The sequence below is a fragment of the Mesocricetus auratus genome, unplaced genomic scaffold (genome assembly GCF_017639785.1).
Source record: "Mesocricetus auratus isolate SY011 unplaced genomic scaffold, BCM_Maur_2.0 Super-Scaffold_100006, whole genome shotgun sequence".
Taxonomy (NCBI): Eukaryota; Metazoa; Chordata; class Mammalia; order Rodentia; family Cricetidae; genus Mesocricetus; species Mesocricetus auratus.
The window spans coordinates 29,977,966-30,005,889 of record NW_024429190.1 but is presented as its reverse complement, the minus strand read 5'-3'; the positions used below and the strand labels follow the sequence as shown (position 1 = coordinate 30,005,889).

Genomic DNA, 27,924 nt, shown 5'->3' with positions numbered 1-27,924 from the left:
CAGGGCCTAGGCCCTGCCTGGGACGATATGTCAGACTTTGGAGATCCCCATGAAAGGCCTCACCCTCCCTGGGGATTGGAGCCAGGATCAGGTGGGAGGCTGAGGGAGGTGGCTGGGGGGCAGGGGAGGAGGGGAGGAAGAGGGAGCAGGGATGGACATGTGAAGCTAGCTTGTTTCCAATTTAAATTTTAAATTAAAAAAAAAGAAAAAGTAATTAAAAGTCCAGAAACATGCTGGTAAGATTTGACAGAGCACATTTTGGATCCAAATTCTTTCCAGCTATCAGCAAACTCTGCTCCTGTCTCAGCACTCACTCAGTATACCCCAGTGTTCTAACATCTCCTTTGGTAGGGGCACATAGCTTTCAGGGTATGAAACTTCTTTTTTTACCTCCAAAAGAAAGACTTAGGACATTCTTTAGTAGTTCCCATGAAAGAAGAAAAATGTCTCCATACAGAAACACAAAACATGTCTTCTTTCTGAATGAGAAATCCTCCATGCTCCAGGATGTGTCAAGAACAAGATGTTCTACTTTGTATGTGAATAACAGCTTGTCTCTGAAACAATAGGCAGAGTCATTCTTGTTGAAATAAAGTGGATGAAGTGGAGACAAGTAAAATTATTCAAAAGAAAATGTGTGATGATATTAGAAGAGGTAAAAGACTACTAGCAAAGGAAAAGGCCCAAAGCCAAGTTAAGTTTGTAACATTTCATCAAGCTACTGGTATATGCACTGACAACCAATTGTGGCACCAGTGAAGAGTGCACAGGAGGGATCATTCCAACACAGGGCTGCTCGGTGGCACACTCATCTTCTGAGCTTGGAAACTGGTAGAGTTGAAAGCTATGATATGCAATGCAGAACTCATGTGCAACAGTCAGAAAGGAAGGCAGAAAGTTCAGGGGAGTGAAAGAGGTTTTGCCTACTTGACAATTCTGCCTTCCATATGAGGCATGGGCTGTAGGATGAGCAGGATAGAAAATGCGCAGAATAGACACTGTAATAACAAGTATGCATTAGAGCATTCTCAGAGGGGATGATCCTCCTGGGAATATTCTTATGTCCTAGCTAATTAGCCAAACAGATAACTCATTTTACTCTGGAGAATCCCATTTTCCCTGAGGGAAGAAAATATTCAAGGTCTGCAAAAAGGGAGCCCCAGACTACTGTGAGAATTGCTAAATACTGAATACTTTCAGCCAGGGCTGAACCCAACAAGGACAAAGCGAAGACAGATTATTGCACTTGGGAGATGCCCTCCATGACACCTGACCCTAACTTCCCTTCATCCACTTCCAGATAAATCCCTGTGCCTTTCTCCAACATTTGGGCCTGTAGGGAACTACTGGGTGGGAATGTAGCTCTGCAGAAGACACCTCTGTTCTTACCAAAATATACAGAGTGACAATGATACAGGCTGATGGTGACAGAACTGGGGAAGTCAGTTCATTTAGGGAGCAGCCCCTGTGTATAAGAGAGTGAGAGCAAGCAATAGAAGGAATTCTTTCATCAGCTCACCTTCTCCCAGGACACAGCAGGGCTTAGGGAACAGGAGTGCTTCTGCAGTTCTTAGATGTATGGCCAGACTATCCAGGAACTGGGGTTAGCTATGCAAATCTTGGAGTCCCCAGGCAAGAAAAACTATTGTAACAGACCTAGGTTCAACAGACTGCAACATCACAAAGCTGTTTAGGCCTTGCCATGTCAGAGCCATCTGAACATATTTCAAGCTTTTTTTGTGCTTCTGTTTGTTGATTTCTTCAAAAAGATACAGATGCCACCTAAAGGACATCAATATTCTATGCCCCTGGAAACTGTATTTTGAGAACATGTTAGTTCTTCTATCAGTGTCCTGCAAGTTGCCAGATATGGCTATTTCATGAGAAACTACATGTTTAAGAAAGCTAGTGGTTTTTACTTTACAAAGAGACAAGATCATAGCTAGGCAAACCCTCCAAGGGGCATGCCCAATAGCCTGTATGAACTCCAAGAGTCATCCCTTTCATTTATAACCTTCCCACTATATCAGGAGTGCTGGATACTCCTGTCAATTTCAAGTCAAAGCATCAGACTCCACTCCATTTATGAGCATGGAGGAGATCTTTGTGTATTGAAAGAGTATAGTTTGTTCATTCCAAGCAACTGAAACCCAAAACATCCTGCAGTGAAACTGGGGTGACCCACATTTCTCAGGTAACGACAGAGTCTTGGATGATTTGTCATATAGTTTGGTTCAAATCAGGACCTAGGATTCTTGTTAAGTCTAAAGTTATTTCCACCTCACCATAGTGGTGCCCTAAGACCATCACAATTGTCACCATAAGTGCTAAAAGTCCCAACTTAATTCCTCACTTGGTTATTTTGGTTCCAATCCAAAATTCTCCCAACAACATCAAATAGTATACAAATTTCTACTCTTTTTCAAAGATAGAATGCCTAGATGCACTTTTAACTTAACTGCAGTTTCTGTAATAGGTCTCTGTCTTCTTACTATGGAAGTCTAAGTTTGAGCATAGACCAAGTGGGACCTTAATAGTAGGTAATAATACATGGTGTTCAGTAAGGTCATTACATCCATGGACCAATGTGTGTTATTATTTATATATCAGGAGTTTTTATTATTATTTCCTCCTAGAGAAGTGACTTTCATCCTTTCAGGAAATGAAGATCATTATGAACCCCATAGTATTTTCCTTTTCACACTGTCTGGAGGGTGACTCCAAAATAAACACATGCCCAATCATAGGAATTGTGATAGGCTAGTATTTTGGATGGAGTATGTACTTCTTTCCCAGGTGGCCACACTTGTCTTAAGTCATATACAGTCAGAGTTGCTCCAAAAAAAAAAGGTAGGTTTCATATGGAAGTCCTGAAAAACACTAACTTGTGACATCTAAGCAATCTGAAAACTTTGCAAGATAAAAAGCCAGGGAATTAAAGCCTGGGAATCATAGCACAGAGAAGCATAGCTCTTCAATAAAATAGGAGTCAATAATACATTGGCTAGAAATAGTAATATCCAGAGAGAAAATGGTCTAGTCAGAGTAGTAACACAGGAAACTCAGCACTACCCAATTCCATTTTGTTTGTGAATAACTTAACTGATTTTCAAGTTCATTGTTCATTAGTCATCACTCTGGAATTTATATATATATATATATATCTTGCTTATTTTACTTTCATTTTTCATTTTAAGAATGTTTTATATTTGTTTGAGGCAAGACTTAAAATGCTCATTAGAAAAAGATAATGTTTTTCAAGCTCTAACTTGCAATGTATATACTATACATAGTGGATGGTTTAGCAAACCTGAGTCTACCCTTCCCTCTAGGCACTTGTACACCTGGAGTGTTTGAGAAACCCTGGGAAGGCAGGTATGACTGGAATGTAAAGAGGGAGGAAAACCAACAGGAGATGGTCTTTTTTAAAATCTATTTTATTTTTTATTATATGTATCAGTGCATGGGGGTGTGGTAAGTGCATGTGAATGCAGTTTCCTCAAAGGCCAGAAGAGTAAGTTGAATCCTGTGGAGCTGGAGTTACAGGTGACTGTGAGCCAGTCAAGTGGGTGCTGGGAACAGAAACTGGTTCTCTAGAAGAGCAGTAGGCTCTCTTTAGAGCTGAGTCATCAACTTTTACTCTGTGTAGAATGTGTAGCTTTGAGTCCCACTCACAATACTTATATGTTATGCTATGACATGATATGTAAGAGGATAATCCTGGCTGCTGTAAGAAGGAGAAATGAAAGAGAAATATGAATATAAGAAAAGAAGATGGCTCTGTGAATGTAGGTGTTTATGATCAGATGTGTGAAAGGGTACAATAGAAAGATGAGGAAACAGCAATGCTTCCTAATGTACTTGGAGGCTTGATGCTGCCATTGTATAACACATTAGGCCAGGGGTAGGAGCATGTAGAGATGAAGAAAATATGATGACTCAGAGAGTTCACAATCTAAATAAAGAGACAGACACATTAAAAGATCCCTCATAAAACCAAGTCCCACTACTTAAAGGCTTTCTTTGTACCAGCTATCAAACTATCTTGTAAACATGATGTAATTCAACCCTCATAGTAACTTTATGTGGTGAATATGATTAGTCTTATTTATTACTTAACTGCAATCTAAGACAGAAAAACAATATTGGTTTAAACCCACTTCTGTTTAACCTGAGACTGGTGAACTTGCTTTAGTCTATCTAACTCTAGCTAAAGTTAATCTAGGAAATATGGTAGGCAGGATGCAAGAAGGAGATGCCTACGTACAGAAGAGTTTATGACAGAATGGTTGTGTAATCGTTTTTAATCCATAAAACAAGAAGAATGGACTCAGTGATTTCTATGGTTCCTTCTAGACCTGAAAGCCCATCATTTAAAATATGTGGGTTGCTTCCTTTCACCCAAGTGAAAATCATTTTTATTTCTTAATATTGAATAGCATATAGCACAATTCTCATTTTTATACAAAGCTATTCGAAGCCAATCTAAATTGTGCTTGCAGCCTTAGAGTTTGCCCATTTTGAAGTCGAAAGAACAGTAAGGGTGAAAGAATAGCAGAGTGCAGAAAGGTAAATGAGGAAGAAAGGGGGGCATATTGAGGAAATAAAGCCTTTGTCATGACATAGGCGAGGGATATAAAACAGGTTTGAAAAACGGAGCATTTTTACATATTTTATACTTAAACATCCTTATAGTTGACTAAAACGTTCAATGGAAACTAGAAAATTATTTCACACATTAATTATCATGTCCTTCTTCCTTCTCCATGTCTTGGTTTATAGTATCATACCTTAAATATCCCCACTACAAAATCAGAAAAACATATTTTTACCAAGAGACAAGAGATACACACACCCAGGAACACATAGAGGAAGGTACTTCCCTTCTCTTGCAACACAGAGGGAAGATTAAAGTTAAATTCTACTTATGTTGGAGGGATAATAAAAGCAACATAGGTTTCAGTTAGGATGTAGCAAGTCTTATGTTTCCCTGCACCACCATACCAACAGTTAGAATGGTACTACACTCCTCTAATTCTATCATGAGGAAGGAGAATGTAGAAGCCTGGGACTTTCTACCTAAATGCTCTTCCCAAAACAGTGGGCTCCAGGTTCTGTGAGAGACCATGCTTCAAAATAAAACAAACAAACAAGAAAAGTAGAGGGCTTGAATGTAGCTTAGGTAAAGTGTTTGCTTATCATTTTCATGGCCCTGGTTTGATCCTCAGTACCACAAATACAAACTAAAACTAAACAGAAATGAGGGAAGGAAACAAATTCAGGTAGAAACTCAAAGTCATCCTCATGTCTGCACACCTGCACAAACACATTTGTATATACACTTGTGAATATGTGTATGTAAATACGTGAAAACATATGTACCATATATACGTACAAACACAAAAGTACAATAGTATCTAAGAACTATATTCAGTATCATAGTAAATATATTTGTATTCAATGTTTAAAAGCATAAATTAAATAGACTTCTTTTTAATTCATAAAAATTGTCTTGTATCTAAGTAACTTTCTGGTAATTGCAGAAAATTGGACACTTATTTATTATCATGTCTATTGTTTTCTTAAAGATTTATGCCAAACATAAAAGCCACACAGGAATATAAGCACACACCCAACAGAAGAAATTCATATACAATATTTAGTCTTCTTGGTGATAGATACAAATGAAAACTACAACATATATGCAAATAAATATAACCACATCAAATTAATCGAAGTGTGCTTTGTGTATGTAAAGTTTTTTAAAGAGAACATTCAATATTTATAAAAGTATAGCAAAATGGTTGTCCTAACAACTGCTGTGGGAAACAGTGATTTCTATAAATTAATGCTTTCAGACATTAACACTGTTTGGCTCAATAATTTTCTTTCTGGAATTGTATCCTAAGGAGATCAGCAGAATCTGACAGGATGAAAAGAGAAGAGTCACCCCTGTAAGAACAAGTATTCTAAGCATCCACACAGCTGCTTGCTCACCAGCAGGGAAGCAGGAAAAAGCTCTCTGTACACAGACTGCCCTCCCTCAATGCTAAGGTTCAAGAAAAACAAGACCATCCTTAGTTAGAAGAAAAAAAGGGATGAAGAACCTTAGAGGACCGAAATATTTTTACAGAGAGATTATTGAATTTTCTGAATCTGTTCTGAATCTCCTTTATTTTGTATACTTTTTTGGTCCTTCTGGGAGGAAAAGATGACAGAGAAGAATTTGCAAGGCATGCAAGTTCTTTTTTACATGCAACCCAACAGAAATGCACTCTGAAGTAAGTCAGTTCACAATAATCTAGAAGCATTATACTGGCTTTAAAAAACACAACTTTTAAGTATTTCTCAGGCGGTTATCTATCATTTAATAACAGCTTCACAGAAGTGAGAGCACCAGCTTGAAGTTTCTCTTAGAATCTGCTTCTTTTGTTCCAACTTTCAGACCTATATGTCTATGTTCCAGACCAACAACCCTGCACAAATAACCACATGCAAGTTTTTAGCCTTCTCTTTAATACTAGCTGATCACAGCCCTTAGATCAGTGATCCTCAGCATTATCTGCATATTAGAATCCCTTGAGAACTCATAAAATCCCCCCAATGCCCAGGCAGTGTCTCAGACATATAAATTAACATCCCTGAGGATGGAACTTGGGTGCCAGTTGTGTTTAAATCTCCTCAAATGATTTCAATGTGGAGCTAAAATGAAGAAGCCGTGCTTCAAATCTTTGCTTTACCTAGAACAGAAAATAAAAAAATATGAAGAGGAATCATAAGAGGGTAGTAATTTCTCCCCAGATGATTCCAGTTTGCACTTTAATATTTTTAATTTGCCAAATTTATTTCTTTCCCAGATAATATCCTGTCAAATTTTTTTCAGTCTGCTGAGGTGGCTCAGTGGATAAAGCATGTGTTACACAAGAATGGGACACCTAGTTCAGCTCCACAAAACCCACATAAAAGGCAGGTAGGTACAGCAGCCATCTATGATTCCAGTATTCGGGAGGCAGAGATTGGGCATGCCTGATCAAGCTGGCTAGCTAGACTAGCCAAGATCAGCGAGTGCTGGGTTCAGTAAGAGACCCTTCTCAATGAATAAAGTGTAGAGTGACTCAAGAAATATCCCCCCATGTCAATGTAGGGCTTCCACATGCATGCAGACTTATGTACGTGTGCACCTGATCCACACACACGTGTGCCCACATCCACACACACACCACACACAAACACACACATTTACATGTCATGCATGGACATTTTTGGACATTGGTGGCTTAGTAAATGCAAAGCAATGACTTGGGAAAGCTGACACCATCAAAGCCCCTTCACTCTCATAGTCCTCCTTTAGAACAGAACCATCTCAAGTCTATCTGTGGGGAAACATTCTCAGCTGTATCAATTGTGCAATCAATGAATGAAACAAGGCACACACAAAGACACATTACAACTTGAACAGCACAGAAAAACTTTAAGGATCAGTTAAGGAGCAGTGAAATAAGTCAGTGAGTAAAGATCCTTGCTGCCAAGCCTGCCAATCTGAGTTTAACACACAGGACCTACATGTGGAAGAGGAGAACCAGCCCCTGTAAATGGTTCTCTGACTTTAGGTGCTATGGCATGTATGCCCCTGCCAACTAGGTAGGTAGGTAGGTAGATAGATAGATAGATAGATAGATAGATAGATAGATAGATAGATCGAATTTTGTATTTTAATAAGTCAATATACACAAACATTAATTATATAAGGCTGAAGACCACTCTGAGTCAATATGGCTTCCAGTGTTCTACTAAGTTTTCTAAGGGTATAGTGTATTCCTTTAAGTTATAGTGATTGTGCTTAAACCAGTAATGGGATCCCAGCACACATTTGGCTAGCACATGTGATTCATAGAGCACCCATGTCCATCAGCAGTCACAATCATGCATATTCACAGAACACTGCATTTAAACCAAAATTTAGAATCTTAATGCAGCATCCAAATTGATGTGTTCCAATGTGATATTTATTTATTAATCTTCTGAAGTAGGCTTCCATGTCAAACATTTTATGATTTATCAGTACAGGCTTGACATTAAAGAATTAAGTGTGCTTACTTCTAATTCCATAGTCTCTACTTTATAATTCATGCCTCTATCATCAATGGGAATTAGGAAGGAGTTTCAATTCTAACGCAAAAATATTTACCTTGACAGAGTTTCACTAAAGGTAACACACATTATCTCAAGCTCAGAAATCATATTAACTTTTAGCAATTCCAGAAGAAAAGTGAGCTGGAAGAAAGAAATCAAGATTTTATATGTTGTGATTTCTCATGTCACAAAAGCCAAGCTAGAGCTTAGAGAAGATGATATAAGCAAGGAGTAGCCATGTAGTAACATTTACTGTAACCATCCTTGTGGACCTCAAGTCAATGACTACTAGTTTTAGTTTTTTAGTAGTGTGGAGAGCCCCCATTACTCCAGAGTATTCCAGTTTAGTTAGAATCTGTGATTATTTAATCAGGACCTTGGCTGAATCATCTAAATATTAACTGAACTTAGAAACCAGAGATAATCACATCCAGACAGCAGCTGTGCCTTATATATTTCCATATCCCCACAGAAACAAGCATGCTGTGGGTACTCAATAAATACTAAGTGATTGCACACACTTGTGGGATGACCCTTCCCTGTGGGCCAGACATCTTCACTACAGCATAGTTGACAGATGGGTGTCTGACATCTGCTTCCATGCCATCTATTGACAGATATCTAATGACCTCCTAAGGATGCTGCTTCCCTTATGTGGTCCCTCTGATAGTGTTTACAGAGTTTTGTCTATCATTAGGCTGAAACCTGACTTGGTGCAATGGAATTCCACTGCCCTGAATTCTGTCCTTCAGAGAACACAAAATGAATCTCTTGTATCTTCTTTTTATTCTTCTCAAGGAACAGTAACAATCTAGAGCTTTCCAGACTCTCTTCCACCCGAGATCACATGGGACACAACACAATTTTTAATTCACCATGATTTCAAATTTGAATATTAATAATAGGGCTCAATAAGTCATTAATTGAAGACAAAATTCCAGATATAAACAGTGACAATATCACATGTTCATTTAGGAAACCTTTTAAATATCCATTTATATCTCTGCCTCCATGCAACACACACCCAACATGTCCCACCTGTCTTATTGTCTTCTGTCCTTCCAAATTTCATCTGTAAGCTAGGCATTAGATCAATCAATGACTTACTCTGTATTCAGCAATAGTGCCTACTACAATATCAACAAACATGCAGTAAATTCTTGTTATGGGCCAAGAAATGGTCTAGGATATTGAGTGCCAAAATCAAACAAGGCACAGGATTCCTTTTCTCATGGGTTTTTTAATCCATGGAGGTATGTAAGAGAACTGGTCAACACACTAGAAATATAGTTTCAGATAAATAGGCAGACATTGATTGCAAATAAGGCTTATATATAAAGGCTCCATAAGACAATTATCTAAGATCTAATTGAGGAAAATAAAGCATAGAAAAGTCAACAGCAACGATGTTTTAGCTCTCTTAGTGAGGTATTAGACATCTACAAGCAGTGTCATCTGTGAATTTAAGATTCGTCACCCACATCATTAATTAAAGTGTCGCATGGAGCATACATAATTAAGAAAAAAAGTATTTCAGGTACCTAGACATCTCGTACTACAGTGTCTCAAGGAGAATCTATTGACAATAATTTTGGCAACTACATAATTTAAAGATTAAAATTTTTCCCTAGTGGTGATTACAATGTGAATGCCTCCTATTTGAATACAATGCCAATAGGTGGTAGAGATGATTGAGAAGCCTGGGGATATGTGTTCTTTCTAGAGTGAGCACATCATTAGGAACAGACCATGAGAAGTCAATGACTTCTGTACCAACTCTGCTTCCTGTGGTTCCAGAGTGAACCTTCAACTTGTTGCTCCAGTCAAAAAGCCTGCTTGCTGTCATCCTTCCCTGTTGTGAGGGTGATAGACTTTCATCTGCCTGTAAGCCTAAATAAAATCTTCTTTTGGTAAGTTATGTCAGTTGTATTGTTTTGTTACAGCAATAAAAAATTAATACACTCACTACATGTCTATAAACACTAGAAATGCCATTCTCTTACCTAATGTGGGAATGCTTTCCTCCTGGGGAAAGCTGCCTTGTGAGAATAAAAAACATGGATGATTGCATTTTAGTGAAGCTGAACTTGAAGTATTAGCCCCTATGGAAGGATTGCAACTCACTGCTTTAGCCAGATACAGTTCAGTTTTCCAGAGCAAGGACAAATATCTCTACCTTAGAAGAATTATTTTCCTTGGTTATACGCTGTTGCACTACCAGATGAAGCCAGACAAAAGCCTGTATATTACATATCCACCTCTAAGAGGCTTGAGGTTGTATTCTAGAATGGATATAATACCACATGGACCTGCCCATGGTCCACTTGCTCTTGTTTCCTTCAACTGAAGGAGGCACAATTTTCCAGGTCCTGCATTAATTAGGAAGATCTGCATATAAGAGATGAGAATATTTTTTGAGGCAGGGTCTCTTATCCAAGGCTGCCCTTCAACTCACTATATAGTCAAAAATAATCTTGAATTTCTGATCCTTCTGCCTCTACCCCTTTAGTGCTGAGACTAAAGGTCTGTGTCACTATGTCTGAATTATATGATACTGAGGGTGGAACCCAGACCTCACTGTGTGCTGGGCAAGCATTCTACCAACTGAGCTACATCTCCAGTCACAGTACATGTCTTTATTTTAGCTTACCCTCTAAACTGATGGCACAATAATTCACCTGAATTCTATGTTCTATTCATTTTTGCACTTCATAGTCTCCTGCATACAGAACTTCAGCTTATGATTATGTAGGCTTTACCAGATAGAATTATACAAGGCATCCTTGATAGAAAATCTTTACAGACTTCCATAATCTTTATAATAATTTTCTAGAAAATATTGCCCACTTTTTTCTGAGAATGAGTGCTTCATTCTAGCACAGTGGTTGAGCAGTTGGACTGGTTCATAATCCCCACACTTAAAAAGCAAGCCTTTTATGCAAATGAGCTACTTAAGGATATGAAGTACAGTCCTGTACATAAAATGAAGAAATGAAAAGACCTCAAATATCCATCAGTAGTAAATGGAGTAAATATGATCTGTTCACACATCAGAATACTAATATTACTTAGAAAGCATCTACTGAAGCCCTAAGTTCTAGCAGGGACCAACTTCAGAGGACATAGTGCTGAAAATGAGTGTACAGAGGGTTATCATTTATGTAATAGTACAAGGTAGAGTCAACTTCAGGAGAAAGGTCACTACTTGATACAGATGGAGGAAAAGGAAGAGATTCAGGGAGGCATGAAGGCCCAGGTCAATAATAACTTATTAGTGGTAAAATATTGACATGAATTAAATCTGGGCCACAGTTATATGGGTACCTTATTTTTGTATGTGGTTTTGGAAATAACTCATTCTTTAAGTTAAAGAGAACAGAAGTTCAGCTTCATTTCTTGCCCAAAGGAACCAAGATAGATATTCTTCACCTCTGGTAATGAGGTCCCAATTACTTGGTGGTTTTCTACTTTTTTCTTTTTTTAGCAAGAATCTTACTTTAAATGGGTTTTTTCAGAATTCCTAATATATACAACCAATAAGAACTGAGGTGCCCTGGGGCCCTGCTTTCTCAAACTCCCTCTATGTATCCTAAGAGGGTCCCCAAAGGTATTATAGAACTCAAGATCACATGGAGTACAACGCAAAAGCTACTCAGATGACTGACAATATTCTCTCTGGGACAATGTCAACAATTGTGGTATAGACCCTGGGTTATTTTTCCTTCTTCCCTTCCTGGTCCAGGCTTGCTATCTAATACTTCTTTTTTATCAAGATCCTAAGTATATATGGCTCATCTTTAATAATTGACAAAATTTATAACTCTCCCCATATTTAAGCTATCATTTCTGAACTGTCCTTCTTACCATTATCTAAATAAAAAAAGATTTTAATACTGCTTACGTTAGCAAACTAAAGTTTAACATAAAATATAAAGTGAAGATCTTTTTAAAGAAAGCAGCTTTCCCTTCAGTAAACGGAAACATTAAATTAATGAGGTTGAATATACTTACATACGCTTATATGTAAGAATCCATTATTAGAAATATTAATATCTAAAGAAGGAACTTAAAGCACCCTTCAAAGACTGTCCAACAACCCACAGAATCAGCTGGCCTGAGCTAGTGAGAGATCACTGACTCAGGTCTGACAAATGGGGAACCTGTATAAAACCAAACTAGACTCGCTTAATATAGGTGACAATGGTGTGACTGGGACAACATATGAGTCCAATGGCAGTGGGTCCAATATCTAACACTAATGCACAAACTGACTTAGTGCAGCCTATTCTATATGGGAGAGAAACCTTGTCCACCCTAGATACAAGGGTGTGGGAATGGAGAGATGCTTTGGTCCTGCCTCAGCCAAATGATGAGACAGACTTAGTAGATTTCCTAGGGTAGGTCTTACCCTCTATGTGGAGCAGATGGGAGGAGGGGGAGTAGAGGGAGTGGGAGGAGAAACAGGAGGGGGAACTGGAATTGGAATGAAAAAAATAATTAGTAAAAAGGCTAAAAATGCAAAATAAAAAAGACTGTACAACATCTGTGTTTCATACTGTATCTCTATATGACTAATATATCAGCATAAAAAAGAAACTAGTGCAAATAGCTTCAATCTCATGAATGATTATAAGTTTTAACATTTTATATTAACAAAATTTAATTTGTCATACTACATGACCACATGCTATACTTAAGAAAATGTCATGGGAGCCGGGCGTTGGTGGCGCACACCTTTAACCCCAGCACTCGGGAGGCAGAGGCAGGCGGATCTCTGTGAGTTCGAGGCCAGCATGGTCTACAGAGTGAGTTCCAGGACAGCCTCCAAAACAATACAGAGAAACCCTGTCTCGGAAAAAAAAGAAAAAGAAAATGTCATGATTTTTATTTTCTTTTTCTTTTGTATTAACTTTTTTATATCCCAGTCACAGCCTATCCCCATCCTCCACTTCTAATTCTTCTCTTTGTTCCCTGTTTGCTCCCAACCTCAATCCCCTCTTCTGTCTTCATGCGAGAAAGGGCATGTCTCCTATGAGTATCAATAAAATATAGCATCTCAAGTTACAACAAGACTCAGCACCTCACATGTGTTAAGGCTGGGCAAGGCAAAATGTCATTTTTTTTAAAGAAGCTTATTCAAAAAATATTGCAATTGATCATTTAAATATACCAAAACCAAGATTTCAAGGGAGTTCAGTTCATCCTACAATGTAAATGTGGTTTATCAAATATAAAACTTGTCTTCAGTAGTTGAACAGATATCAATAGTTGTGCTTTGGCTAGAATAGCAATAATAGCTGTACCACTAAAGCATCAGATTAAACATCCCATGAAAACAAGTCTGAAACATCCTTCATAAGGGCAAATGTAGATGAACTTTTGATACAATGATTGACTGTTGGGATGCCCATCTTCCGAAAGTCACAGCAAACCTTCAGGTTGGAAGGTTTAGTTCCACATCTGACCCCAATCAGAAGGGACGGCCAGCAACAGGACCTGTGATAAGCAATACAAACAGAGGACATTGCATAGATGCTGGCATAGCATGCCCTCTTGCTCAAGGATATCCAAAGATTAAATCTGGAGTTTCTAACAGGCAGTAAGCCAATATAGTGATTCTAAGAATGAATAAATGACCACTGTGAAATGTACCCATCCTCCAAAGGCTTAGTTTATCTGAGGGCAGAGCTCAGATCCAACAATATACAATAACTATTCATCAGATAGTCAGAAAATGCCATGTTCCAGCTAATCAAATATTTTTAATTGTTGCCACATGCAGAAGGATTACAATTTTTTAAAGAATGAGAATAAATTAAAATACACTTAACACTGCAACTAAACTGATTATAATTTAATCTTTCTCTAATTATTCAGAATGTATTTCAGGGTCATCAGGAGGAGCATAAATTATCAGTGCTTGATGACTATGCAGGAAGTCACAGTTTTTCTAAGATCCTGGCTAAAAGACTGAATAAAACAGAAATCATTGCAAAAGTTAGTATTTGGAGGATTTATGTGCTAAGCATTTTACTGAGATATGAAATATATCATCAATCCTCATCAAAAGCAAATTTTGAGAGATGATGTATTGATGTCCATGGAAACAGAGTAACTTGCCCAGCATGACAGGGTACCAAAGCTTGTGAACACCAATCTATCTTTAAAGAATAGGCTCAAATAAGCAAATATTTGTTATATAAAGTATTTGTGAACATGCCAGCCCGGCTATTCTGAATGAACACGCAATCATGGTCATACTGTTAGTATATGTAAAAGGGTTGAAAGATATTTTTGAGTCATATTTCAAATATCAGCCATAAATTTAACAAGACAGTACATGTATAGGCCACAGAAGGTTGTGGGGGGCATTCCTGTGTTTCTCTGTGTCTGTCTTTGTAGTGTTTATAGGAAATGCACTTGGTCTGGGAAGGGGATGCTCTCCTGTGTGTGCATGTGGTGTGTGTAATTCAGAAGTCAGCATCTTTCCTCCATCCCCTTTTACCTTATTTTTGGGGACAAAGTCTCGCATTGATCCTAGAATTCATCAGTTAGATAAACTGACTAGCAGGCAAGAACCCCAACAATTTCCCCCTATTTTACCACCACTTAGGGCTTCGGTTATAGTTGTGTAAAGTTTTTACATGAGGCTTGGGATTTAAACTCACATCATTCTATGTAGCAAGCACTCTACCCAAGGAGTCACCTTCCAAAATTTATGAAATAGTTTTGAAGGTGTTTGTAAACAAAATGAGAAATGTTAATAAAAAAGATAATGTCTTGAGCATCTTTGAAGAAAATCATTTTCAGAAACTAGACCAATGTAGCCCTCATTCATTTAAAACTTATCTGCTAATGAATATGTACACTTAAAATATACCAATTTACTCATCTTTATGTGGTGGTCCAATTCTCACATTACTGCTCATTTTAAAGTGTAAATGTATTTGGAGCACTTGTAGAAGAACATGGTCATTAACAATTATTTAAGATTTTGGACTGAGTTTAAATCTGTTTTTAAAAATGGATTCTAGTTCTCAGAAAGGTTTGCTCACATGTACTCCTCCTCTTACTGGCTCCCATTATCTGCTTTGTAATTCCTGGTTCATTCTTTTTTTTTTTAACCTAAACTGTTTGACTCCTGATTCACTTTCACTTGCCAGCCCCTGTAAAATTCTTCCCTATTCAAATGCTTTCTCTTCCTCTTCCAGCAGAAGTCTCATTTGCCTCTAAAGAGTCAGCAACTATTGTAAAGGTCTTTCCTTAAACAAGAAGAAAAGTGAAATTGAACTTCAGAATAGTATAAAGGAATCCCAAACTGTGATATTTCTTCAGCTAATCTTGGTCCCACATGGGACACTTCCCTGGTGAGGAGAAAAACCTGTTCAAAGAGATAGGTGTCCTTCTAACTGTCTCCACCCATAACATTTACAGATCATCCCTGAAGGTGACTCAGTCCAAAAGGACTACTTAGATGCCCGGAACCAGCAGATAAGTTCATTGTATTGAAAAAAGTGCTGCATGGATGATAACTTGAGGCAAAAGAAGCCTTGGTTATAATAAACCATGTTTGAAATTCAGAACGGGAAAGCAGACTCCCCCTATGCAAAGTTTGCACAGAATGGCAGCGGAGCAATGGTTCTGATTGCCACAGCTTGATCCTTCCTTCTAATTCAGGATCTTGCCCAGGGACAAAAGTTTCCTGGTCACATTAAATTTAAGGGAAGTTAATAGAACTGCCCTGCCTAGCTGAATTAAATCAGGGACTAGTAGCAAAGTTTGAAAATTCATACATAAATGTCTTAAAACTTGACAAAAAAAAGATGGCACTGGCCTTGAGGGTTTCTGAAGGGAGATGTCACCCCAGCACAGTAAGTAACTTAAGTAGACTTCCCAATGCAGGGTTTAGACACTGATGCTCTCTGCTGACTAGTCTATATGATTTCCTCTGTAAAAAATCTATGGTCTGCACTGTAACTGTGTGTGGCTTCAGTACGAGGTGAACTCCTTTATGGGATAACTTTCTAAGAGAAGAAATGTGAGGTTCTTTTCAGTATCAGTGATCAAGAAAGCACACACATTGAAAGCAGAGAACATGCAACCTGGAACCTAAGTCAGTATCAGTAGAAACAGGGCATTGAAGAGCAAGGTTCAAACAAGAATGGTGTTAAAATTCAAGGTGGCTGGATACAAAGAATGAAGACTTTTCTTTCCTTAGACCATTAATTGCAATTTCTTTGGCTTAATTGCATAGCTTAAGAACTTATCAAGTCCTAATAAAGATGTACCAAAAAGAAAATTTAGAGGGTCTCTGAGCTCCTAATCTGACAGAATTCCCTAAATATCACCTATTTCAATTCTTCTGTTCAAGTGGAGAAACTGAGGCACAGAGCAATTAAGCAGATTTATATAAATATAACCTAAAAGTTCAGCATGGAATTAAGTAACATATCCCTCTCACGAGTGCCTACCCAGGCTTGTGGCTCAGCTTGTCAGTCAAGCCACCTGGGAAGCTAAAGTAGGAAAGCCACAAATTCAAGTCACTTCTGCAAAACTTAGACAATTAGAGAGGGAGCTCACTGATGCAGCTCTTACTAACAAGCATAGGGCCCTGGTTACTAATCTCACAAAAGGTATAGGGAAGGGTATAATTAGTACCGACACATAATCCCAGTACTTGATATGTATTTTATGGAAATCAAAACAATTAACTCATCCTTTAAAAAAACATTAACAATAACACAATGGGGATACCAATCTAATAGTTTTCTGAAACTCCCAAAAGTGATTCAGTTTCACCACTACTCTAGGCCCAATCTCCTTGCTACTCAAGCATTTACTGAGCGCTCAAAATTCCAAAATGTTTGTTTTGGTCAGAATTTCACCTCCCGAAATGATGACTAAAATATTTATGTATGACGCTTCTGTCTGTGCATGCTCCTTCCTTTTAGTGATTTCCAATTTCTTCTGAAAAATGGTTTTCCTCCTCCTTCTCAGGGTTTCTAATAAACATTGCCTTCAGGAATCAACGGGTCTCTCCAGTTCCATCTAGTCAACTTTCTTATACAATAAGCACCTTCTAATTGTGACCGGGCTGCAGGTAAGCAAGAATCCTATGAGGAGGCAGCTATGTTACCAGATGTTGATGGTTCAATTTGTAACATTGCAGCGTTTCCTCCACACAGAGTCAGGTGCACCACTGGAAAACCATGATAGGATATGGCTAACCAGCAATGTGCACGATGACAGGTCTGTGAAAGGTTGACAGAGACAGAACTTAGGTCACCGTAGGATGGTCGCGTACCATGAACAGTGTTAGAATTATAAAAAGACAGGACCATGAAGATGAAGACTGGAGGATCAATGAGAACAACACTGAGGAGTATTGTCAACCAGCATTGTGAACCCAGAAGTTCATTTCCATACTGAATCAGGAACTAATTTACAGGTGCCAATGTATTCTGAGGAATACCTCTCTTTAGACACTAGGAACTTTGTTAAGCTTTCTAGGCAAGGTAGCTACCACCTGGCCATCCATTATTCCCATTCTTTCCAGAGACATACAGTAGCCCAAGAGAACACTTCCTCATACTTTCCAAGAAGCCCTGGTCAACCAAACTAAGGAGTGATCTCCTACCTCACTCCAAAACATGTTTGTTCATGTCCATCAAAGATCAGAGTGGTCAAGCTGTTTTGGAGTTATAGAAACAAGATACAATATAGACAGCTTTTGGACTAAGGGAGATTACTCAGTGGTTAAGAGCACTTGCTGTTCTTCCAAAGGAATGAGGTTCAATTCCCAGTATCCACATGGTAGTGTAACCTGGTCTGTTACTACAGTCTCCAAGCAACTGATGCCCTCTTGCCCTCTTCTGGCCTCCTTGAGCACTCCCAACAGATTCTGCACAGACATATATTCAGGTAAAACACTATACATATAGAATATGTAATAGTAGTATTAGTAACAACAACAACAACAACAACAACAATAATAATATAGACAAGTGCTTATGAAACCCTTTACTTATACTTGGGACTCTTTGGGAAATCTTCCTCCATGGTTCCTGTTGCCTTCATGGTTCTTTACTAAAAGTATTTATTAAAAATTGTCAGCCGAGCGTTGGTGGCGCACGCCTTTAATCCCAGCACTCTGGAGGCAGAGGCAGGCGGATCTCTGTGAGTTCGAGGCCAGCCTGGTCTACAAAATGATTTCTTGGACAGCCTCCAAAGCTACAGAGAAACCCTGTCTCGAAAAACCAAAAATAAAAAATAAAAAAATTGTCATAGAATCCTTTATTTCCTTTAGTTTTCATTTAGTGTGCTCTGCCTATTGTGAGACTAGATTTTCAACAAATAAACTAACTTCACCTGCTTTAGTTGAGGGTACATTATAAAGATGGAACTGAGCTCCTGTGGGCTGCTACATCAAAAAAAATTAAAACAGGATGGATTTGTGAGAAATACTCAGTTGGTGTCAATCATCTAAATTTCACTTAAAATGAAGAAGGGCTTTTATGGGAAAGGGTAATATGAAATATACAATAAAATACAGATGAACTGGAGAGATAGCTCAGCAGTTAAGCGCATTGGCAACTCCTTCGGAGATTCTGAGTTCAATTCCTAGCAAGCAACCACATGGTGACTCAGAGCCATCTATAATGGAATCTGATGCCCTTTTCTGGCACGCAGGTGTACATGAAGACAGAGCACCATATACATAAATAAATATTAAGAGAAAAGGAGAGAGAGAAAGGAAGGGAGGGAGGGAGGAAGGAAGGAAGGATGGAAGAAAGGAAGGACGATATTTAACAGTAATTATAATTTTCAAATTCATTGGTTCTGGACTGCTGAGGAACTTAATTACCATTTCAGAGCAACTGAAACTGGATTAAAAACCTCAAATGAAGCCAAAGCTCATTTCAGTCTTAAGTCCTGGTCCCTGCCCACAGAGAGGTCCACCAGCCAGAGCACAGCACAGACTGTGGACATCCCAGATGGCTCCAAGCAAGTCATCCATTGGATTCTCAGCTGCTCCTTTCATGCACAGCTCCAAGACACCTGTTCCATGAGGCAATGTGTCAGGTCCTCTGTGTCTCAGAGGATAGGCCAACAAATAGCATACACCTGACACTTTCTAGGTGAGTCACACTTCAGCAAGTCTGGTAAAGTATGTCATGAAATGTGTGATTGTATGTATATGCATATGTGGTTGTGTGTATATGTATATATGTGTACATGTATACATTTATGTATGCATGTGAATATGTGTGGATTTATGTTTGTATGCTACTTGTCTGTACATATGTGTGTATGTATATATATATATGTGTGTGTGTGTGTATATGTGTCTACGTGGTATATGTGTCTGTATGTGTTCTGTGCGTGTATATATGTGTATATATAAATGTGTTTTGTGAGAATGTGCATATGTGTGTGAATATATATTATACATGTACATTTGTATGTGTGTGGATGCTACATGTGAGTCTGAATATTAATAGATACTACTGAAGTATCGTTTAATCATAGTACATGTTCTTTAAGATTATTTTAGAACATGTTAGAAAATAAGATCACAGAATCTGACAGTCATATATTTTGAAAGTATATCAGTAGAAACTACTAATTTCCATTTGTACTGAAAAACAGTGGGACACAAATTGTACATTTCTGACCAGAGTAATGCACAACCTTAGCCAAAGTGTAAAGAATGGGGCTGGGGTGATAACTCAGTTACCAAAGTGCTTACTGCACAAGAGGGGAACCTGAACTCAATCCCCAGAAACCACACAAAAGCCAGGTATAGTGGCACACACTTACAACCCTAGTACTGGGGAAGCAAAGACAGCTAGATCCCTAGGGCTCACTCCCCATCCAATTAAGTGGTACCAGTGAGTCCCAGGTCCCAGTGAAGGACACTGTCTCAAAACACAAGGTAGACAATTGAGAAAGAATATATTAAAGCTGGCTTCTGCACATGCACATGCATGCATACACATCTGCACAAACATACCTACACCCTCACACACAGGCACACATACACACACATTCACTTATTCAGCAACAAAAATGTTATGAAGTACCCATGTCAATAAAGAGAACATCACATGTTTCAAAGATTGCAGGAGGAAACACGGTCTTGCCCAGTGCCATGACAGATGAGTGGACAAAGAGACCCACATGCAGGGCCCCAAGAAGAAAACACAGGCCTCCCTAGCACCTTGTGGTGCTGGGCAGATGGGCACTATTATGGTGAACAAATGTCTGTGTGGTATGGGAGAAGAGAGAGACAGAATGTTTCATTTCCTGTGGACAAAGGCACCTCTGAAGAGGTGAAAATAGTGAGGAGAGGGCTGAGGTGGGTGACTTCATCACCACCAAGAGCCGCAGTGATGCCTGGGCCTGGGCTGCTGAAGGGACCCGTGTCTGGGTTCATGGTCCTGATGAAGCTACAGTCTGTGTTGATGTCCAGGGCTCCTACATACATCACAGCAACACTCCCTATAGTCAAGAAGAGGAATCACCTCCATTGATGCATAGGGAGGGGCTGGGGAAATAATTGGATAACTACAAGCACTTTTTGTTCTTACAAAATTTCTAGCACCCACGTTGTGGCTCACAAACACCTGTATCTACAGTTCCAAAGGATCTGATGTCCTCCTCTGACCTGCTTGAATACTATACACACATGTGTGCTTACATAGGTGTAGGCAAAACACACACATCAACACATATACACAGTGGGATACTACTTAGCTTTAAATATAAGGAGAAGCAGGAGGAGGCAACGCTATGATTTGTGACAATAGAAACTGAGGGCAGTCAATGAGATCTTCCAGCATAGAAAGACAAACTGTATGTGCTCTCTTACATGTGCAGGACTACACAGTTTATCTGATTTAAAAAAAAAAGAAATTTAACTAGCTACTGCCGGCAGCCATCCGAGGAAGCCAAGCACAGGTTTCCCAAAGTTATCAAGGCAATCTTACATGCCACCAGTATGTCCCCCAAAGCCATGAAAACATATCTCACATGAGCCTTCTGTACAGTATAGATGAACTATTTCATGGGGCTAAAGTGACATCATTCTCACTCAAGAATTATTTAAAAAAAAACAATAACTACAGTATGGGAATCTACATCAGGTACTGGCATCCCTATTCTAAGCTGACAATGGATTTTTAATTGGTTAGTGCTTCTGAAAGGTCAATGTATTAACTTTTGAGATCTTTTCTTAATCCTTAGGACGTTCATGCACATTTAGAAAAATGCAGGTGCTTAACAAATTTTGTCCAGTTAAATGGGCCTCTGTGATCTGAAATTGGCATAGGCAGGTGGCTGCCAGGTCTGCGCTACTTTGGGAAATGGATGTATTTCTCCTCTACTGGCTCTTGGTGGGAAGGGAAAGAGGGTGGGGGAGGGAGAATACTGACAGACAACAGCAGGGGTCTCTGTGCTCAGCATCTTGTCTTGGTGGTATATCCAACTGCAAGATTTATAACCTTCTTGTTACCATGTATCAGCTTCAACACATTCTGTGAAGTCTTCAATAACTTCGATGACATCTTGCTGAGGGGTTTTGTCATTAAAAGCCTAAAGCTGGTCATTAACAAACCTTCTCTGCAATCATCCACCGCTGTGCTAGCTCAGGCGTGGATCTAACTGGAAAGTTGGGCTGCCTTGGAAACTTTCTAGAAGAATGCATTTTTATTGTGCAGAGTATATTTCTTTAGGGGAAGAATCCCAATCATTTCATCATTTATTTCTCATTATCTATGAACTAACCCTTCCCTCATAGACACAATCAAATTCAACAAACATGTGTAGCACACTACTATATAATAGGAACACTGCTTGGGGCTAAATATATAATTAGGAAAAAAACATAGCTCAGCCTTCAGAGGATTCATGCCCACCCCACCCCACCCCAAAATTAGCCACCATTAGCAGAACCTTTTGTAATATGGTAAGAGCCAATGCAGGCATTATATGCATCATCTTGCTCATTTGTCACTGTCTCTTGAAAGATGCATGTTCTTAATAACCTCTTCTTTGTGATTAAATGACTAGAGTCTTGCCTGCTTGGGAAATTAACCAGCCAAGGTGTCCATCAATGGGAGAATAAAGAAAATGTGGTGCATATACACAATGGAGTTTTATTTGGTCATAAAGAATGAGATGATGACATTTGCAGAAAAAAATAGATGGTATTGGGGACCATTATGTTAAGCAAAACAAGCCAGACTCCTTTAAAAGTAGTACATTTTAGCTCATATTCAGATTCTAGATGGAGAACATGGAGGTAGAAATGGTCTATGAGAGGGAATGCAGGAATCTAAAGGGAGATGGGAGGAGGTATGATAGAGAATGATGTATGTCTGACATGAAAGAGGAAGGGAAGACAATTTGGAGGAGCAAAGCAGGAGGATTAGAAATTCAAAGCCAGCCTCAACTCTAACCCTCCTACTTTCCTCCCTGATGCTGGGGTTATAGATGCATGCCATTGTGCCTAACTATCCCTCTTCATATGTAGGTATCAATGCTTTCTTCTAATTCACCTCTGTACCCTACTATCCTCCCTCTCCCTCCTCCCACTCTTGTTGCTGGTTCCTTTCCTCCTCCAAATTGTAAATAAAAAATTTAAATTAAAAAACACAGAAGAAGGAGATAGAGGAAAGAAGAAAAGGAGATAGTAGAATAGGAGGAGGAGAAATGATATGTATTATTTCACTTTTAATTAGGAATGCTTATAAAAATTTTCCCACAATTAATGAGCTCCTAACTGGCAGAACCAGATCTCAAGAACAGGTTTTGCACAACTTCACACAGGTTTGCCTGTCCTACACAGCCACACAAGAGCAGACCATTAAAAAGTACAGAAAGGTCCTATAGTCTCAGACTGAAGAAAGACAAGCCAAGCTGGATGCAGACAGAGAAGTTAAGCAAATACAAGGAAGAACATGAGCCCGAGCTGGAACCACTTTTATGAGAATTGGTCTTGCCCTGAAGAGACCCCTCTGTGGCCTCCCTCTTCCTCATATCCATCCACAAAATTGAGAAGGGAAGGTTTCCATCTATGAGGATTTGTGCAGGGAATTTTACAACTTCCCACTGGCTCTGAGCATCTGTCTCTGCTGCTAAGCTTATGAATAGAATAAAGACTCATAAGTTGTATAAAACACAAATGTTTGTAGATCACTGAGCTCCGAACATACAAAAATCCCTCTAAATAACTTTTCCTGCCAATGATTTGGTTTTCCACCTAATTTTGTACCCCCTCAGGAGGAAAAAAATCATAGAACATTTGCCTCCTCACCCATTTCTGAAAGGAAGTAGCCAAATACCCGATGCTTCAAGCAGTAATAAAGCATGCAGTCATGAGAAAGTCTTCTGCTGCAATGTGGAAGGAGTGAAAAGAACAGGAAATATTAAGTCCTCCAATGGTATTTCTTATTCTGAAAAGTTATTACACTATTGGCTGTGGGGGGTTGGAGATCAGAGACCAAACTGTGGGAGTCAGTTCTCTCCTTCCACCATGTGTGTCCAAGAGTTTGAATTCGTGTCTACAGGCTTGGCTGCAGGCACCTTTGTGAACTGAGCCATCCCACAGGCCACGTAATATTACTTTTTTATTACTTCTTTCAGTTTTGAGATTATAATAAAAATCATTCACCCACCCCTTCCTGTTCTTCCTTCTAAACACTCCTGTAAACCTCCTTTGGGTTCTTTCAAACTCATGGCCTCTTTTTTCATTAACAGTTGAGAATATATACTAATTACTTAAGCACAGCATTCTCAATCTGTATAATGTTACTTGAATGTAGGCTTTCAGGGCTGGTCATTTGATGTTAGATGACCAGTTGATGTGCTCTTCCTTGGAGAAGACAATTCCTACTCTCAGTATTCATTAGTTGACTATGTTTCTTTGTGTGGGGTTGAGGCCTTGTGAGCATCCTCTCATTCACTTTGGCAAGCCTATTGTTGTCTTTGTTCAGCTCATGTTTATGCAGTCATGTAGGTGCAACTTTAAATAGTCAGAAAAATAACTTGTGGTGAGAACAGTTTAAGGATGCTCATTTTCTAACAATAATTACAACTGGTTAAGTACCTCCAATGTGCTTAACAATGGCTTGGAGAGTCTTATGCTGTAAATTATTGAATGAGATGGAATCTTTGTAACAACTCTGACACTGTAACCATTATTCCCACATTTACCCACAAACAAGTCAGGAACAAACAGGTTAAGCTGTTTGCCAAAGGCCCCACATTGAACAATTTGCAAATCTAAAATGTAAACCTAGTTTTGTCAAATTTGGGGTGCAGCTTTACTCTTATCTGTATCTATGTTAATTGAAATATGACCTATTTAAAGATGTTTAAATAGAATTAAACAATGCAATAATAAAAGTACTAATGAATGCCCCCCATGCTCCCTCTCCCCATTTCCTCCACTTTTTTTTTCTTGTTTTCCAAAATGAGCCTGAAACATTAGCTTACATTTAGTGCTCAATAAATTGCTGTGGGATTTTGCCTGGGGAGCTCTGAAAACCCTGCAGGCAGATATCATCGATCCAACTATAGTGTCATTATGTGCCTGTCCATATGCATGATGTGGAGGGGAGGCTTTGTTCCAAGGATCACAAAACCATCATCCATCTGACACCCGGCGTTGTTGGTGGCCTCTTACCTGCAGGGTTTCCCACAAATGTCTTCCTTGAACTGTTATTATTTTTAATTGCTCACAGGATGTGTCTTATTAGGAAAGTTCTTGTCAACCAAGACTATCAGTAATGCCTCCGAAGGGTCTCAGCAAAGCCATGAGTAGCTCCAGCTGGTGAGAGGCCAGATTCATGGACCTGATATTTTCCAATATCACAGAACCAGCTGACCCTTTCAGAGACATTAAGAACCACTGCAGATGATGTAGGTAAGGTCTGAACAGAAAGTTTAAGGAAAAGACTTTGTGCTAAGGGGATAAAAATCACTGTGTCTCTGAAAATCCTCAACTCACATATCATAAATAACACAAAAATAATCAATAATGGTATTAGTAATATACTCTCCCCTGTCATAGGAAAAGTTAGTAACTTTTTGATATGAACAAGTGACTCGGATTCTCTACAAATCGGTTTCCTCATCTGTAAGATTGGAGCAATTACTCAAATCATTGTTTTGGATTGAAGTGAGAAAATGGCATCAATAAAATTCTTTTTGTTCCAGTCAGACTGGAGTTAAATAATAACTTTTATGAAAGTAAAATTAAAGCCTCTCAAGGAAATCAATGTAAGCAGATTCCATGAAAAACTGGAATAAAAGACTTAAGCACCATAAAAGAGTTCTCTCTCCTTCTTGGCTCTTTCCATTTCCACTCAGTATCTCCCTCTTTACATTTTCTAAGCTTATAAAGCAAAATGCAGTGCAGAAACTTGCTTTCCCACCCTCTTCAATCTAAAGTTACCCATTCAAGTTCTAAGTCCAGTGGACGCTGGGACTGGCTAAGTTCACATTTTGTGATTTCTTCTAAGCCAACCAATTGTTTATTGATGAGGGCAGTTCTCTCTCCAGCTTTCCAATCTGAACCTATGCTAAGCATACAAAATGAGACCAAGGTCATTTCAAAAAAAAAGGGGATTTGCTCCTAGAAAAATGATTCCATGCAGAACAAATTACTAGCATCTAGTACAGAAACATATTAAAAATATCTCAGCAATACCCATTCCAAAATAAATGCACTTGTGTTTGGATATTTGTCCAGAGTAAACATATATTAATATAGGTATTTTGTCAATATACAAATGTCTGAACATTTTAAATGTTCATATCTTCTATAAGACCAAACAAAGATAGTATTGTGTACCTGGCTTGGTGGTACATACCTATGGAAGGAAAAGTATCATTAGTTCAAGACCAGCTTTGACTAGAAATGAGTTAAAGCTACCCTAGGATACATGAGAACTTGTGTCAAAAAGACAACAAATCAGAAAGCAAAAACAGCATTATGTATTAGTTATAATGAAAATACATAGTATATTTTAAGATGAGGGTAATACATGCTAAATGATAATTTAAATGTGTAATACAATCTGTAGTCAACATACCTTGGGGTTTTGTCTCAATAAACTCATGGTTAAGTTTAAAATGCTTATACCATCCCTAACTAATTTGTTGCCACCTAAACAACACTGTATGTCATGGTTTTTATTGATCTGCATTGTGACAGAGATTCATTAGAGGCATATGAATTAGAGATTCATAGAGGTATAACAGAACATGCTACCATAGACCAACCACCCAGAATAAGATCAAAATTCATTATTTCAGGTTCCTTACTACTGAATGAGAATCATTTTCTTCTTTATATGCTATAAATATCTTAAGTTGAGGCAGCATCATTTGCATATATGCTATTCATTTTCCATTGAATAATCTAAGGAGACAAAGAAAGTCAACATACTGCAGAATAGGATTTTGTCAGTCCTGTTTCTTTTCTTGTCCTTTAGAACCCAAATTATCTCACAATTTTTGTTCTCACATTTTGTTACAACCCACATCTCTAAATGACTACATTTATGGGCCTACCACTGAGTGTTTAGCATGAGAAATCTTGGGGATTGTATCAAGCACTTAAAATCATTTCAAAACCAACAAAAATGCCTTTCTATAACTAGCAATAAACAGAATACAAAATTGAAAACAAAAAGGTTAATTCCTATTTTTGTCTCTTTTCCTAAATGTGAACATACTAATTTCAAACAGGTCATTCTGTTTTCCTGTATCTATCATCTGTGATGGATAATTTTCATTGTTAACTTGACTTCTTTAGATTCCACAAGGTTTACTTCTGGCTGTGCCTGTGAGGAAATTATCCTAGGGTTCATTTAATAGAAAAGATGCACCCTAAATGGGGGGACTACCCCATAGGCAAGGACTGTATGTAATAACATCTGGGGGGAAAAGTAGAAATTCAGAATGTGGCTTCATCCCCTCTGTTTTCCGGTTTGTCATGGAATGAATAACTAACTCTCCTTATTCATACCAACCATTTACAAGATGTCTGACTCAAGTACACAAGATCAAATAAATGTGGACTGAAGCCCCTGAAACCATAAGCATAACTAACTCTCCCTTTTCAAAGTTCTTCTTTCTGGTATTTTGTTACAGCAACATGGAAATAACTAATAAGCCACCCACAAATCTACATAGAGCCTACCCCTCCTTCAAGATGAAACCCCAGAACATCGGCAGGTTAACGATATACTAGACTCATTCATAGGGATGAGTAGAGAGAAATCTCTGAGAAGCAGAGATTTTCCTTTATTTTCAGAAGTGAATTCTCACTCAAAAAAGAACACATTTTGAATGTCATTTTTAAAATATCTTTTGCTTTGGTTAGATTATAGGAATCTGATTATTGTCTGCCATTAAGCTCCAGACCTCAGTGAGGAATCACTCTACAAATGTCAGGCTTTAGAAATATACTCCTTTGCATCACATTCTAGAATCCCTTTTGGGTGTTTCCTGAGCAATTTTGTAAAGACTAATTCCGGAACTTTTCAATGATAATAAATAAATATGGCTGTTATGATTGAATAAAAAGGAAATTACTATCTCATTTTGTGTTACTTCCAGCTGTGACTCCTTTATAGGAATAAGAAATAAAACTGAAGAAGTGACAGTATTCTAACAACACACCAAGAAAAGCTGAAGGAGGGAAGACAAAGTGGCAGATTAATTAGTAGTGTCTGTTATCAATTAATAATTATGACTTTTCATTTGTTATCAAATATTAAA

At 38.4% G+C, this 27,924-nt stretch overlaps 1 protein-coding gene across 1 annotated transcript in view; it reads right to left on the bottom strand.

Moving 5' to 3' along the window:
* LOC101844537 (cytosolic beta-glucosidase) overlaps positions 1–27,924 on the bottom strand; it is a 161,407-nt gene that overhangs the window by 121,058 nt on the left and 12,425 nt on the right. The gene's annotated exons all lie outside the window — the stretch shown is intronic.